Source organism: Heliangelus exortis, chromosome 6 (genome assembly GCF_036169615.1).
Source record: "Heliangelus exortis chromosome 6, bHelExo1.hap1, whole genome shotgun sequence".
NCBI classification, from domain to species: Eukaryota; Metazoa; Chordata; class Aves; order Apodiformes; family Trochilidae; genus Heliangelus; species Heliangelus exortis.
Genome location: NC_092427.1, coordinates 23,202,571 through 23,216,820, shown reverse-complemented (window position 1 = coordinate 23,216,820; position 14,250 = coordinate 23,202,571). Strand labels below are relative to the sequence as shown.

The 14,250-nt window shown below is 38.8% G+C and overlaps 1 long non-coding RNA gene across 1 annotated transcript in view; it reads right to left on the bottom strand.

Annotated features, from left to right (window-relative positions):
- Positions 1 to 14,250, bottom strand: part of LOC139797624 (uncharacterized) — a 124,896-nt gene that overhangs the window by 86,298 nt on the left and 24,348 nt on the right. The window lies entirely within an intron of this gene.

The following is a 14,250-nucleotide window of genomic DNA, read 5'->3' as shown; positions in this document are numbered from 1 at the left end:
TTTAGGAGACAATATAAGGGGAAAAAAAAAAGACAAAAAAAAAAAAAAAAAAAAAAAAAAAGACTCAAAGCATATATCTGAAGGAAGTGAAAATTAATTTGGTACACACTTAGTATTAACTTGCAGGTGCTCAGGCACACTACTAGAACTGTGTACCAAATTTCCCAAGATATCAGTAGTATTACCAGGTTCAGAAAGGCAGCGAAAAGCCAACCTATACTCTGCAGCTTTTGGCTTCAGAAATGAGCTGAGAGTATTAAGAATGCAAGCTTCTGGTGAGGTTTTTTTGTTTGCAAGCCTGGCAGTATCTCAGAGCTGTCTTCTTAGCTATTGATTTTTCAGGAGGCACACTTCAATATTTAACCAACATCTTCAAGAAAAAGCTCTTTTCACCCAGCTTACTGCTAAGATTACTGCTTAACTTACTTGCTTAACTTACAACTGTCCTATGACAGCTTTGTAAGAATATTCCCCTTTTCACCTATCAAAAGTATATAGTAAACGTGAATCTTGCAACTTCTTGATTCAATGAAGAGGAGGACTCGGGGATTTCTCATTAAAACAGTGGAAATGGCAATTTAGTTTGCTACCTTTCCCTCAGAAAGATCTATTTTGAGGTACAGTATTTAAGACCTCACCAGTGAGCCTTGGTTACCTTCAAAGCACACCATTGCAATGATAAGAAACTGTGGCCTGTTCTTTTGATGCATATCAGGTATGTTGTGGCTTAAATAAAACACAGCAGGCTGGAAATGCAGACAGAACACTCACACAGGGGGAAGTAGTGGAATGGAAGTAAACTCTACCTACTCAGACCCTTTTTTTTTTTTTTTTTTTTTTTTGTGGCAATATTGGCCAGGAACATCTCTGTATGCAACTATCTAGAAAAAATCTGATTGGATATCTCACTTTATATACAAGACAATTTGAACTGTCAGACTTCTAAGAAACCAGCAATAGAGTACTGGCCAGTGTGCCAGTTCAGGAGCACACAGGAAGCCAGACTGCCTGCTCTCAAATTTTTTATAGACTCTTCAAGAAAGGAAGATTTGAAGAAAAACTTTGTAGTATCACTTGACAGATATCTCAAAAAATTTTCACCTTACAATGGTGAATAATTATTTGAATGCAACAGCATAAAACTTATTTGCTCAATAAAATACAAAAAAAAAAAAGCAACTGGTGATCATATATGTGTCTGTGGGAAAAAGCCAAGCTGAAATCCTTTTCTGATTCAGTTTGAAACTTGAGTTTGGATTGTTCTGAACAAACACATCCTCAGTCAGATCCATGGAAATTGACCCTATCTAGTGGTTTTTATTTCAATTACTCAATATCTTTAAAGTAAAAAGTATCTTTTTCATCAATGCTTCATCACAGAATTTTCATCTGTAATTCTGAATTTATTGGTCATTTTTTAAGTACACCTAAAAATAATGCCTTTAAAACTTACAGTATTCAGTGAGTAAATATCAAGGAGTAAATCTTCTTTTTTCTGGGACACATCAGATCAGTAAAATTTGCATGCTCAAATGATTGCTATGTAGGTGCTCTAGTACCATTTAATTGCATTCTTGATTGATTTCAGATGTCAGGAAAGGTGAAGACTAATCAGCACCTGGGCAAATTCTCAGAAAAACCTGCCACAGAGCAGGCTATGGGACATTCCCCAGCATGTGAGACTCACATCCCATGGCAGCCTCTCAGCAAGGGCTGGTAAGTAGAACTTTCCATTCCAAGATTTTTACAACTTGTAGTCCTTGTTGTTCCTGCAGTGTGCTTTGTTATCACTAGGATATTAGGTGTCTTAGCTTAAGAAAACATCCACTGAGAAATTACAGCAGGCCTGATCCTGCCCATGTTGAAATAGTCAAACTGCCTTTAGTGGAAGCAGAATGAAGTTATAAATCATTATACATTTAATAGTTCCTGTGTAATTTCAGGTTTTGCCCTCAGTCATTGGGTAATGGTAGGCTTTAAATGGCTCCCCTCTTCTGCCCCAAAGGTAACCTCAAATGTGTGATAAATGAAGTTTTCACTGCCACATACAGCATATGGGATGCTTACATCATTGCATGAGAGGTTGTAGGCTGTTGTACTGTACGTCACAGCTTCCATTGTGGACACAGTACCCTCCCAGTCTGCAGCAATGCTCTTAGCTCAGTTTCAGTTGTGATAGAAAAGAAAGACAAAGAGAAGCTTGGAGAAAAAAAGGCATAATTACTATTCAGCCTGCCCCAATGTGCCTGCAGCATTTGCAATATTCTGCTCACTATGTTTAGCATGGAGTTGTTGGACCATTTTGCTAATTCTCACTTCATGTCTGTCAGCCTGATTTCGTGATGTGCCTCTTTCATATGCTTCTTACATTAATGTCTACTGCCTACTATTAACAAGCAAAATGGATCTAACCTGCTGTGTCTGCTCTCGTGTTTTGGTCCTATCCACAACAAGAGCTAGACAAGCATTTTTCTTACTTTTTTCCTTTTATCCCAAGCCTCATTTTGGGGTATTCTTTGTAAGCCATTTCTTTTCCTTCCTGCCTGCTGCACAGACTCTTTACTGCGTAACACACAGTGAGGGCAGCACAGGCTGCTCCTGCATGCCCTCTGCCACTCCAATTCTCTTGTTCATTAAAAGCTTCCATTGACTTTAAATCACTTCCACGAGGCTTTGGGATGGCAGAAATTTGCCCAGACACAATTTGGCTGTATTTTCTTTTCAGACTTCAAAGAATGTTGTTCTTGTACATGTACTTCAGACAGAATTATTGATAAAGTTGGAGTGGGATTAACAAAAAGTGCTGCCAGGGCCACAGCTGTAAACTCTGAACCTGTGATATGCCAGGGAACCTGGGGTTTTATATCTGACCTTTATGGCTTTTCCTAATCCTTGTGAGAAAGATGCAATGGAGTAGCCAGACACACTTTTGTACACACTTAGCTTTAAGTCCACAAGACTTCTCTTGTGATAACATTCACTTGAATATTTCCAAAATAAATAAAAATAATTGGTTTCGGGGCCAATTTCCTCCCCCGCAGACCCCAACAAGTTTTAAAAGTAGAAACCTCCAAACAATGCCACCTGCCAAAAGCCCTACAAATTCCCCTCCAACCTACATGCTAATATTAAAATAGCACTTTTAACTTAAAGACCTATACTAACATTCACACTGACAACTCATGGGATAATGCAATTTATTTAACACCAGAGATAACTTGATTCACTAGTTGGTCTGGATAAAGTCAAGTGCTGGAAAGCCTGATGGGATGTTTGCTAACTACAGTCTGTGGATGCTTGAGCTGAGTCACTCAGACTCCCCCTGTCAGGTAAAATAATATAAAAATAGCCAATGGGGGAAAGGATGTGAGGGAAGATACCATCACAGGGATACCCCTGACCTCTGGGACCAGGCTAAGCCTCTCTTCCCCTACATTGGGACACCTTTAGATAAGATTCAAACACTCAACAGTATCAAGTGCCTCCCCATCCCCACCTCACTGGGTATTTTACAAATTTCTTTAGAGTCTCTTTAATAGTATAAATCTCTACACCCATGTTTTTTTGCCAGGTTGGCCCTCCCTGGGAAATCTCTATTGAGTACTCCTAGCCTAGGTATTTTGCAAATGTTTTTGCAGACTAAATTTATCACAGGCAATCCAAAGAACTTGTATGCTGTTGCTTTAATCAATCACCCTGTTTGCTAATCTGGAGGTAAGAAACCTTACTGAGCATGACCAAATTCCAGTGCCTGGCCACAATAGTTATGGATATAGTGTAGTGTTAGTAGTGCATCCAGACTCTTGTTTTCCAGCCTACTAAAGATAAACTGGTTACCACTCAGAATCTAAGCCCAACCACCCCCAGTTCCTCCAATATCTGAGGGTCAGCTGGGTTGCAAGGGGGGTTATTTTGCTGCCAGATTTCTTTACTACTATCTTTAACACAACACCTTCCCATCCTCTTCAGTTTTTCCCAATTTTCACACCTCTGGTCCAAACAGACAAGTCACTCACAGCCTCTGTTTTCCCACATGTACACAGGAAATGCTGGGGACAGCCCTCCTGTAGGCTGTGCATAGATCAAACCCCCAGCCCCCTCCTCATCCATGTAGAGGATAGAGAGAGGGGACCATAAAGGAGCTTTTTTTTTTTTTTTAGCACTTTAGGAGAAGAGGAATGAAGAATTGCCACGACCTGATTTGTAATCTAATTAAATGACAGCAGCTCTTTGTTCTTCCTTCTGGATACTTCACGCTTTCATTCTAATACAAATGCTTGAGGCCTAGGATGCACATTTCTCTGCCCCTAAACAGCAGTACCACAAAGAACATCTTAAGCTCTCATTTCATCAGTACAATGTCGTTATCAGAAACCTTGTGTGACCTCTTGAGTGGCATCAAACTATTCTGTCAATATCCACAACTGTTAGCAAGCTGCTAAAAGGGTTTCCATACTTGATAAGGGATGTTGGAGTTGCAGAGTTTTTCCTCAGGACTCTTTTTCTTGAAACTGTTTTTACTGCAAATCTTATGGAAAGAACTCATGCATTTACTTTTGAATGATAAGATGAAAAATGCTAGGCTGATTCCTGTCAGATGGCTTTCTATAGTAAACTAAGTAGGCACATTACATGTAATTAAAAGAAAGTACAATGATTATGTGTATGTAAAATCATGTACATCATATGTATATAAACCCATATATGCATATTATATATATGTCCATCTACATATATGTGCAGATGTATCTTACTTATACTTACACATATATATTTTCTTTCACTTTTTATTTTCTAATATATATAATGTATGACTAAAAGTAGAATTAGTCATGCTGTGTCAGAGAGCTTCCCTGCTGAGCCCAGCATGGTAGTCATGAGGGACTGTTTCATATTAGGACCTTTGAGCACCCAAATTATACCTTTCAGACCACTGCTGCAAGGAGTAAATCTATAGAGACACTTTTGAGTTTTCTTCTGGAATACTGTACATCTCCCACTGCCCACTCCCAAGGTACCCAATGAGTTGCCCAGAGTGTGCAAGGTGCTCACAGTGTTCTCCCAGTGCCATTGGCAGCACTTCAGGATGAAAGCAGCATCTGCAGAGGCTCACCAGTGATAGGCATGAGTCCTAGCCATGGGGGACACCTTGGGGCCCCCAAAGGATTGAATGCCTCCAAGAGGGTGCTACTGCCCTCTGAGTGGCAGCAGGAAAGGCAACTGGCATGCCCACTTCCCTGAGGACAGCCATAGAGAAGTCTGCTTTTATCTCAGTTTCACATCAGGAACCATCTCTGATTTAGAGAGGAGTTTGCAGCCTTTCATGACCTGAGACAGATCTGGAGTCTGTGCAGCAAGGTGGAGACAAGTCCTCTTTGGCTTGGGACTTCCTCTCCAGTTCACAAGAGAGACACAGTGGAGAAAAAGCAGACCAAGGTCTTCAGCAATAATTTGCTTTTTCCTGTTCAGTTGTTTGAAAACTGGGAAACACACACACAGTCTGTAGGTGTGAACTCTGCTTGTGGGACCCCTGCAGACAAAGAGCCCCTGGCCCTTCTTGGATCAAGAAGAGTTAAATCCTTCATTAGTTCTCTCTAAGACACATAGAGTTTGGCACTCATCGGAGACAGCTTTCAGTTTTCTGAAGTTAGGAGTGATACCACCATCAGAGACTAACAGGCAATCCTCTCAATGTCTGTGAAAATCGAGTTGCATGAAGCAACTCAGTGTTGCAGTGTGTTTTATTTCACTGAGATCTTCCTGGGTTTGTTTGCCCTGCACAACTCCTGTGTTTGCAGACTGTAGCAGACAGGTGAACCAGCAAATAATTTACACATATCAGTCACTTTGCAGCACATCAGCAGGTTTTCACATATCTGCCACTGCTGCCCTGTAAACCCAAGAGCTTCCCAGTTGGAATCTCTTCTGTCTTAGGCCCCTACATCACTTTGATCCCTCTGTGACCATAACTGAGCCTAAGTGGGCCAAAAAGTCACTAAGTCACACAAATTTTATACCACAACCATCCAAGGAGGGAAGGTATCAAGCGTCTCTCGTACAAAAATAAATTATGAAGCAACCACTATGGCCTGAAGCATAAAGCAACCATTGTCTGAGAAAACATTGGTCAACAGATTGTAAAATATCTCTAGGCAGCCAGCTGGTGCCTTTAATATATTTCCTTGGAAAACAAGGTAACGCATTCTTGCCCATTAAAATCCAGATAAACTGATAAATTCCTATAAGAATAAACTCTCATTATGGCAAGAAAAGAAAATGCAGCCTTGAAGGAGTATAAACTTTGACATTTTGTGGCAGTTTATGTAGTTGGTAATGAAGATAAAAACAAAAGACACTGTGAGTGGTGCCTTAGAGGAGAAGAAGAAAACGTGTTGTTGTGTTACAGTTTCATAAGACAGCAACCCCACTGCACTGATTTCTGTGACTTGCTTCTAGGAAACACTGCTCCACTTTAATTTAGTTTCTATATCTAACTATAGAAGTACTAAATACTCCTAATAACTCCTAAGAAGTTCCTTTAAGAGGACAACAGTAAAGAAGAAAAGCTCTTCAGGATGCAGGCTGTGCAGTTCCCATGGCTGTTCTGCCAGTGAGCTGGACAAGAGATGCAGAAGCTCATGAGGGCTGTCAGAAGCCCCAGTCTGCCAACAACTTGCAAAATGGTAAAGATGACTTCCCACTCATTTTATTCTGCAGTTGTGGGTGACCCCTGCAACATTTTTGTCTTTACCTATTTGCTGTAGTTATTCTCTCAGCAGACTACCAGAGCTCCAAGCAGCTGAAAGCAAACCATGTGCCTACTCCAGAACAGACTCTCAACAAAAGCTTTTGTTTGAGGTGTGGGACGATGTTGATGTTAACCACAGCTGATCTACAGTGTTCTCACAGTGAAAACAAATTTTGTCTTCATGTAATTTTGTACAAAAAGGGCAAACAGGCAGGAGGACTTTCTGGGTGAAACGTGTCAAAGAAAACTTCTATAACAAAGTTTGTGGGCACCAGCTTCACACGTGAGCAAAAAGAACAGGCTCTTTTAATGCCTTGAGCATCTTTGCAGCAGACCATCCCCACTCAAGTACCTTTTTCAGACAAAACCACATTAAAGCCAATTCTGTAAGAGGGGAAAAGGTAGGACATGTGCCTTTCTACTTCTGCTGCAACAAACATAGAAGGCTTTGATTATCACGTGTTCATATAGACAAAAAACATTGCTGAATGCACACACAGCCCAAAAACATTTCTCACCACAGACCACAAACACCTCCTTTACCACTTCAGGAAAGAGGAGCTTTAACACCTTACCTCTCCTCTTTCCAGACTAGCTTTTCTTCCTCTAACATCTTGCCCTTATTGTTTGCTCAGCTTCAGGTTTTCAACAGAGAATTTAGCATAACCTTCTAATGCTGTAGGACCCACCCTAGACACTGCTTGGCTACTGTCCATCCCATTCACGAGTTGTCAGAAGTATTAATGAGATCCTAATTTCTGGCTGTAAATGCATAACCAGGCCTGGTCTATGATTCAGTTGGAATACAGTCAAAGGTCTTTGAAATGCCTCATTTGAAGGTGCTTGTGAAGAACCAGGTGTGGGGGACAAGTTTCACCATCCTGGCTTTCATATCAGCAATAAAGGTTTAGCTTTGCTGGATTATTCAAATGTGTACAAAGGTAGCTTGTAACAACTGGCAGTGGAAGACTCTGGAGGTTTTAGAGGCCATTTGTGTAGAAATATGCTAATAGTTCAAACATTGTAGTCATTTTAACCAGTTTCATTTTTCTGATGTGACCTCATTATCCATTTAAAGGAGGATTAGCACAGTCATCCAGAAACTCCAACTTAATGGCACCAGCTCACAATTAACAGACCAGTTTCTATTTACCATGAAGATATAGGACTGATTTTTTTTTTCCTGCAGAAACCGTGGGGTTATCTTTATGAAATACAAACATAATTTTGGATAAAAACATTGAATTTTCAAAGGCAAAGTCTGAGTTTTAGTATAAATGACAAGGCTTCCCTAAGATGTCCATGTGAAGAAGACACAATGAAAACCACTACTGATCTATGAAAAACATTATTAGTTTTGTCAAAATTCCAGTTCTAATAGTTGCACCTGATTTTTTCTATACTAATATAAATTAACTGCATCCAGAGATATTGCTAACATAGTTTTTTATGGTAATGGAGAAAGTGTTCAACTTTTCTGCTGAGCTAGGAAACTCCCATCTGAACATCCACTAAGAATTACTTTCAGACAATGATTTTTCTTCTCTGTGAGAAGCCATCCACCACTGCTGTGTACCAGCACACCAAAATACCCACTCACAATAGATGGCAAGCACAGTGGCTGACTTAGGTTTCTCTATTCTAGTCTGACTTTCATTAATCAGCTGAAAAATGCGGGGGAGCAGTTAGTCAGAAAAAAAAACCCTGCCTCACAGCTCTGACAGTCTGCCACAAGACATCTATTGATTCTAAGCCCCCCAGTCACAATTTCTTTCCCTCATATGGGATAAATATTTAGTACTCTTGATTTCACTGTTCCAAATGAATTCACTTAGGCTATTTAAATATTCAGGTTTTCCTCATCTTTGATGTATTTTGAAGGATATAGTTTATCTTGACCCTTAATTTACCTGTGGTTTTTTAATGACAAAAAAACTCCTTAGTGATGAGGTTTTTTATGGTGTTGGGACAAGGGCAGCCCTAAACACCAATGTTATGTTCAGTAACAATTATAATACCCTTGCCATTTTCAGTGGCTGCTCTACTTCCTTGTTGTGGAAAACTAGAATGGCTTTGCTCTAAAAAAATCCAACTACTTTTGCCAAAAGAAGTATGGCATTGCTCTGAGAATTTGTCTTAGAAAGGTTTTCTGATTTACAGTGGATTTTCAGGTTTGACAGTCCTTGTGAGCCCAGAGATTGATTGCCTTCGGGCTCTTAAGAAAAAGCTACTGTAGTGTAAGTGAGCATGAGAGTGTCTGAGGGACTGTCTATAGAAAACCAAAACATTTTGCCACTCTAATATTGTCAGTATCTGCTTGTTCATTTCACACTGTTGCTGAGGTAACCTCTGAAAATAATTGATAATACTTTTAAGTAGCATTCACTGTTGCAACATCATTTTATTGTCTTTCCATTCAAGATTTATTGCTGCTTAATGCGTTTGCTGTCAAACTGATTCAGGAAGGAAGAGGGATATATAAAAACTTCATGCAAGTGAGCCCTGACCATGTTGACCCGTTGAGAAACTCAGCTGGAGCTTTTTACAGGGGAATTTTATGGTCAGAGAATGCCACCAGTGACAACCAAATCCTGTTCCTGAAACCCCACTTAGTTACACTAAGCATTCCACTTCTTGCATTGCCTCAGTTCTTCTTCCCCTGCACTGCCTGTAGGAATTACACCAGTGGTAGAATGAGTAGGATGAATTTAGTCATCTGATTCTAGAGAAATGAAGTCATAATGCCTTGCTTTGAGGAAGGAAAATTTAAATAAGAGGAAAACTAATAAATAGGACATGAAGATAGCTTAAAAGAAAATAGACAACACTGAGTTCTTACGCTTTAATGTAACACATTAAAATAGTCTTCCTTTTGTTCCTGAGCATAATTTTGCAGTCTGCTTTAGAAGCATTAAAGATATATTCTTACAAAACTAAACAAACAACAGGAAGCAGAGACCTTTGAGAAATTAAATTGTCCAGTACTAAGTCCAGCAGGAACTGGATCTCATGGAGGACAGAAAGAATAGAATATTTAACTGCATTATGATTGCTTAGTATTTTGTCCAGAAGTAATTTTAAAATAAAGAAGGCAACATTCGGGAACAAAAATTCAACAGGTGGCATGAAGGCATGAGTGCTCCTTCTATAAATCTCGGAGAAAAAAAAAAGCTGAATGCATGTGGTGCTGTGGTAAAGAGACAGCCCTTGCAGTTCTCTCACACTAAATATTTCACAGCAATAATGGCACTGAACAGCAAAAACCCCAGTGCTGCACTCTACAGTACATATGGAAGGATATAAAACATAAAAGGAGGGGAAGGTAGTTTACAACAATGTTATTCTAAAGAATTAGGACAAAGTTCTCTTTAATTTTCATTTAATATTGGATTTATAGTGCAGATTATTGTTGTATTGTTCAGACTTAATCCCGACTTTTCGATTCAGATTTTGTTGAGATGGAACTTGGTCCACCCATGCAAAGAATACAAGGTCAAAATGAAGTTCCCCATGTTTGCAAATTGGTTTGAAAATTCTTCCCACTTCCAGAATTAAGCTGTTATCTAGGCTGCACGGAAGGTGTTCTGCAGTCCTGACCCAGGCAATACTTGTGTTGATTTGAATTGTATCTTTTTGACTGTGCATGAGAGCTCTTAGGAACTTTTATTAAGATGGGTACACTTTTACTTAGCAGGATGTGAAGCACAGCTGCATTAAAAAAATAAACAGTTTGGAAAATATCAGACTGTTTTCTATGCTTGAAAGGGCAGCTTCAGCTAGCATATTATTATGCCTGTACATGCAAGGATAATCAACATTTCTTCTGATGTATTAATATTATACTGCTTTTTTCAATATCTTTTGAAATGGTTGATGAAATAATCTTAATTAGATTATTTGCTTTAGCATCTGCTGCTGTTATCATTTCACATGCAGTATTTTCATTTGGTGAAAAGATTTTTCTTTTCCATCCTGCAAAACAGCATAATATCTCTGTGCACATATGTAACTCTAGAGTGTATACACATATTTTTAGTACACCCTGTTCCTTCAGCTGTGCTTGGGTAACCTGGTAAGCTTCATTTCCTGGTGTCTGTGTGATCATGGTGCACAGCAGGAGGGGACTTTTGTAATGTGATAAAAGAACTGTGAAATCTCACATTTGCTTGTAAAAATGAAAAAAAAAAAAAGTCTGTCTCAACACCAACAAAGTTTTTGTAGGCTACAAAAGCTCTTTAAATTAAACATTAAATAGGGAATGGGATCACAGTCTACTCTAAGTGTAAGGAGAAATAATGTACACTTTGAGTAGACCAATATTTAGAACTTTGAATCTGCTTCCTGTTATTCTTCTGACTTATTTTCAACCTGTTTTAGACTCATCCAGCTGCTGAGCTATTTTCTTTATGTGAGACTTTTAAGTTTTCATTAGGAACTTCTAGTAGTTCAGCATTCATTGGAAAAAAGTCTAGGAGCTGATCACCAGAGGAAGAAATGAGGTGGAATGTAAGAGGCTGAGGCTATTTGGTTTGCTCAGGAAGATCTATTCACTTTCTTCTGAGGATAAACAGCAAATGTATGAATAAATCTATCATATATATTCTAATGAGGATTTGGATCTCACATTCTTTATAGTAAGAAGTGTTTGCTTCACTCCTCCCTCAGTTTCTGAGTCAATAAATAAATTAAAAACATAGCATCTTTCTGTACCCTGACTTGCAGAGACTGTAGAGAAGCAAGGAAAATAATTCACATGCTAGCATATGAATTATTCCATTTCATTTATTAGAAAACTCTAGGTGGCACTTCTTTAAAAAAGGGAATTTTGTGAATGCTTTTTAGAATTAGAGATTGCAGAGTATAAACTGAGTAAATCATAACAGTGGGAATTCTACTCTCTCACTGTTTTTTTTTTCAAGTGCTCAACTAGTTGATACATGGAGTCAGGGTTAGTTATGAATGGCAGTGCTTCTAAGGACAGAATTTAGTCACTGATCTCAATGGTCTGAGTCTGACTAGTGATAAAATACTGATTGGCTTCAGTAGTTATAGAGCTGCACTGGAAGACTTGTGCTCAGACAGAAATGGTATGAAAAAAATCAACAAAATACCAAACAAAGTTTATTTAATACATTTAGTCTGAGGGCTGAGCTATTATTACACAAATCGAAACTGCTGCTTCTCAGCTGCTGCTGCTGTTTTTTAATTAATGTGGCAATTCACTTCATCTGCAGTATCCTTGTGCCCTATAACATCTCCTGTGGATCTACACCATGGTGAGCAGAGGGGTGGCTGCTCCCCCAGTCTGACCAGAAGAGACTTCAGGAGAAGGTGGCACCACTTTGGGCACCTTTAGAGGCACAAGAGCGCTCTGAGAACTTACTGGTGGACTTAAGTCATAACTGGAGTGGTAGGGTAACAGGAGCCCTGTTCCTCTCTTTGCTTAAAGATACTTCAGTTCTTACAGTGATCAATTTACTCTGATTTGGAGGGAGCCAGTAAAAACCATTGAGGTCCCATTCAAAGGGATCCAGAGAGACTAAAGGGCTAACAGCAATCTTGTGAAGTTCAAGGACAATCCAAAGTCATGCACTAAAGGATGAACCATTTGCAATGATATAGGTTGGGGACTGCCTGGGTAGGGTGGTTGTCTGTGGAAAAGGACCTGTGTACTGAAATTTTATTAGTAATATGTGCTATAAGTAGTAGCAATTAAATTATTTTTTCTTACAAAAAAGCCCTCCTACATTTATAAACCTAGTCCCTGTATAATTGAATGGAGGTTATGCTAAAAAAGATCTCCACACATCAGTGCAATGCCACCAGGACTCCCCTGACATTTTACATGGAATTTAGCAACCTGCTTCTTTCCAAAATGAGAAGTTTATCAAGTTGTAAAAACACAGTACTAAGGCAAGTCTTTGTAGATGCAACACCTTTAATTATTCTCATGAGACATTTAGCTGATTAATCTGAGTAGTTCATACTCCACCAAACATGTGGTCAGAATATTTGGTTAGACTCCTTTACTGTGGTTTAATGCAGATCAGTATTTGCTGGTAGTATCAACAAAAGTAAAAAGAAGAGCTTTCTCTGGTACTCTTGTTTTGCAGGGAAATACGTTGCTGCTTCTTTCTAACTCATCTCACATATTTCACACTTTAATTATACATGGGTAATGCAGACAGATGGAAGTCTATGTAACAGAGAAGATGATGGTATTGTGGCTGCTAACAGGTAAAAAGACAAGTTCAGTGCTGCGAAATCTTTCTTGCTGATGCCCCTTTTCCACAATAAGAGGTGTAGGACAGGAAATTAGGTGTCTAATAGGATGATGACTCAGATCTGATTGAGAAAGATACCTTGTAAAATCTGAGAAATATTGTAACAACTCAGAACCACTGTCCTCAGGAGGAGGCTTTATGTGTGAAAAGTTCACACAGATAATTTACAGATGTAGACAAGGATGATAGGACAAACATTTTTGAAATAAAATGTTTACAAAGATTAGGGGAAATAAAATTACTCTTTCACTTGCTAGAGGAAAAGATGAAGGAAAGACCTGGGATAAGACACACAAGGGAGAATATTGGAATAATTAGAAAGAGCAAAACTTTCCAAGTATCAAACCCTTTTACAACTACGGTAAAAGTAAGTAAAGCTTCCACAGAGAGCAAGCAAAGTAAATATCAAGGGAGAGAGAAATCAAGGAAAAGTCATGTCTTTTCAAATATTTTCCAGGACTTCTGAAAAGGGAAAATTACAAAATGAGAGAGAATGAACAACCTGACAAACAGTGGCTCAAAGACTATCCTTTTATCATATCCTAACTGTCTTTAGGACGGACAAGAAGTTTTCAGGCTGCAAATCATAAGTTTTTCAGAAATATTTCAGCACATCTGCATAATGCATCTTGTATCATGCAAATTGTAAACAATGTAAACAACACTGTTTTCCATGTATGTGAAGGTAATTTACAGTTCCCCCCACAGAAATCTCTAAACAGAGATTGTCTGTAGTCATCTTTTTTGAGAATAAATCATTCAATCTCTCAAACTAACCAAGCAATGTTAACTCCTAAAATTTTGCTCCTTTCTTTGTTTTGAAAAATAATCAACAGATCCATATGCCCATGACAACACTGACTGCCATGCTAACTCTAAACTGAAAATAAACCCAAAATAATTTGTAGTTCCAAGTTACTGATGATTATCTGACCAAGTGTTTAACAATGTTCCTGACATGAACACATCTGCATGCCTACATGGCAGCTGTGCTTATCCACCTGGTTGGGAACTCTGAAGCAGAACTGTCAAATTATCAAGGTATAGCAAATCACTTCCTTAATTAGCATTTGAAAAGCAAAATTTCTGTAAACTTAATCAAGAGGAGCCACATTAATTCTGCTCAGGAAATGGTAACTTGCCCAGCTCAAAGATTTGCCATGTGAGAATACAGTCTGAGATTCCTGGCTGAGACTCTGCCTTTTAGTTCTTGTGGCC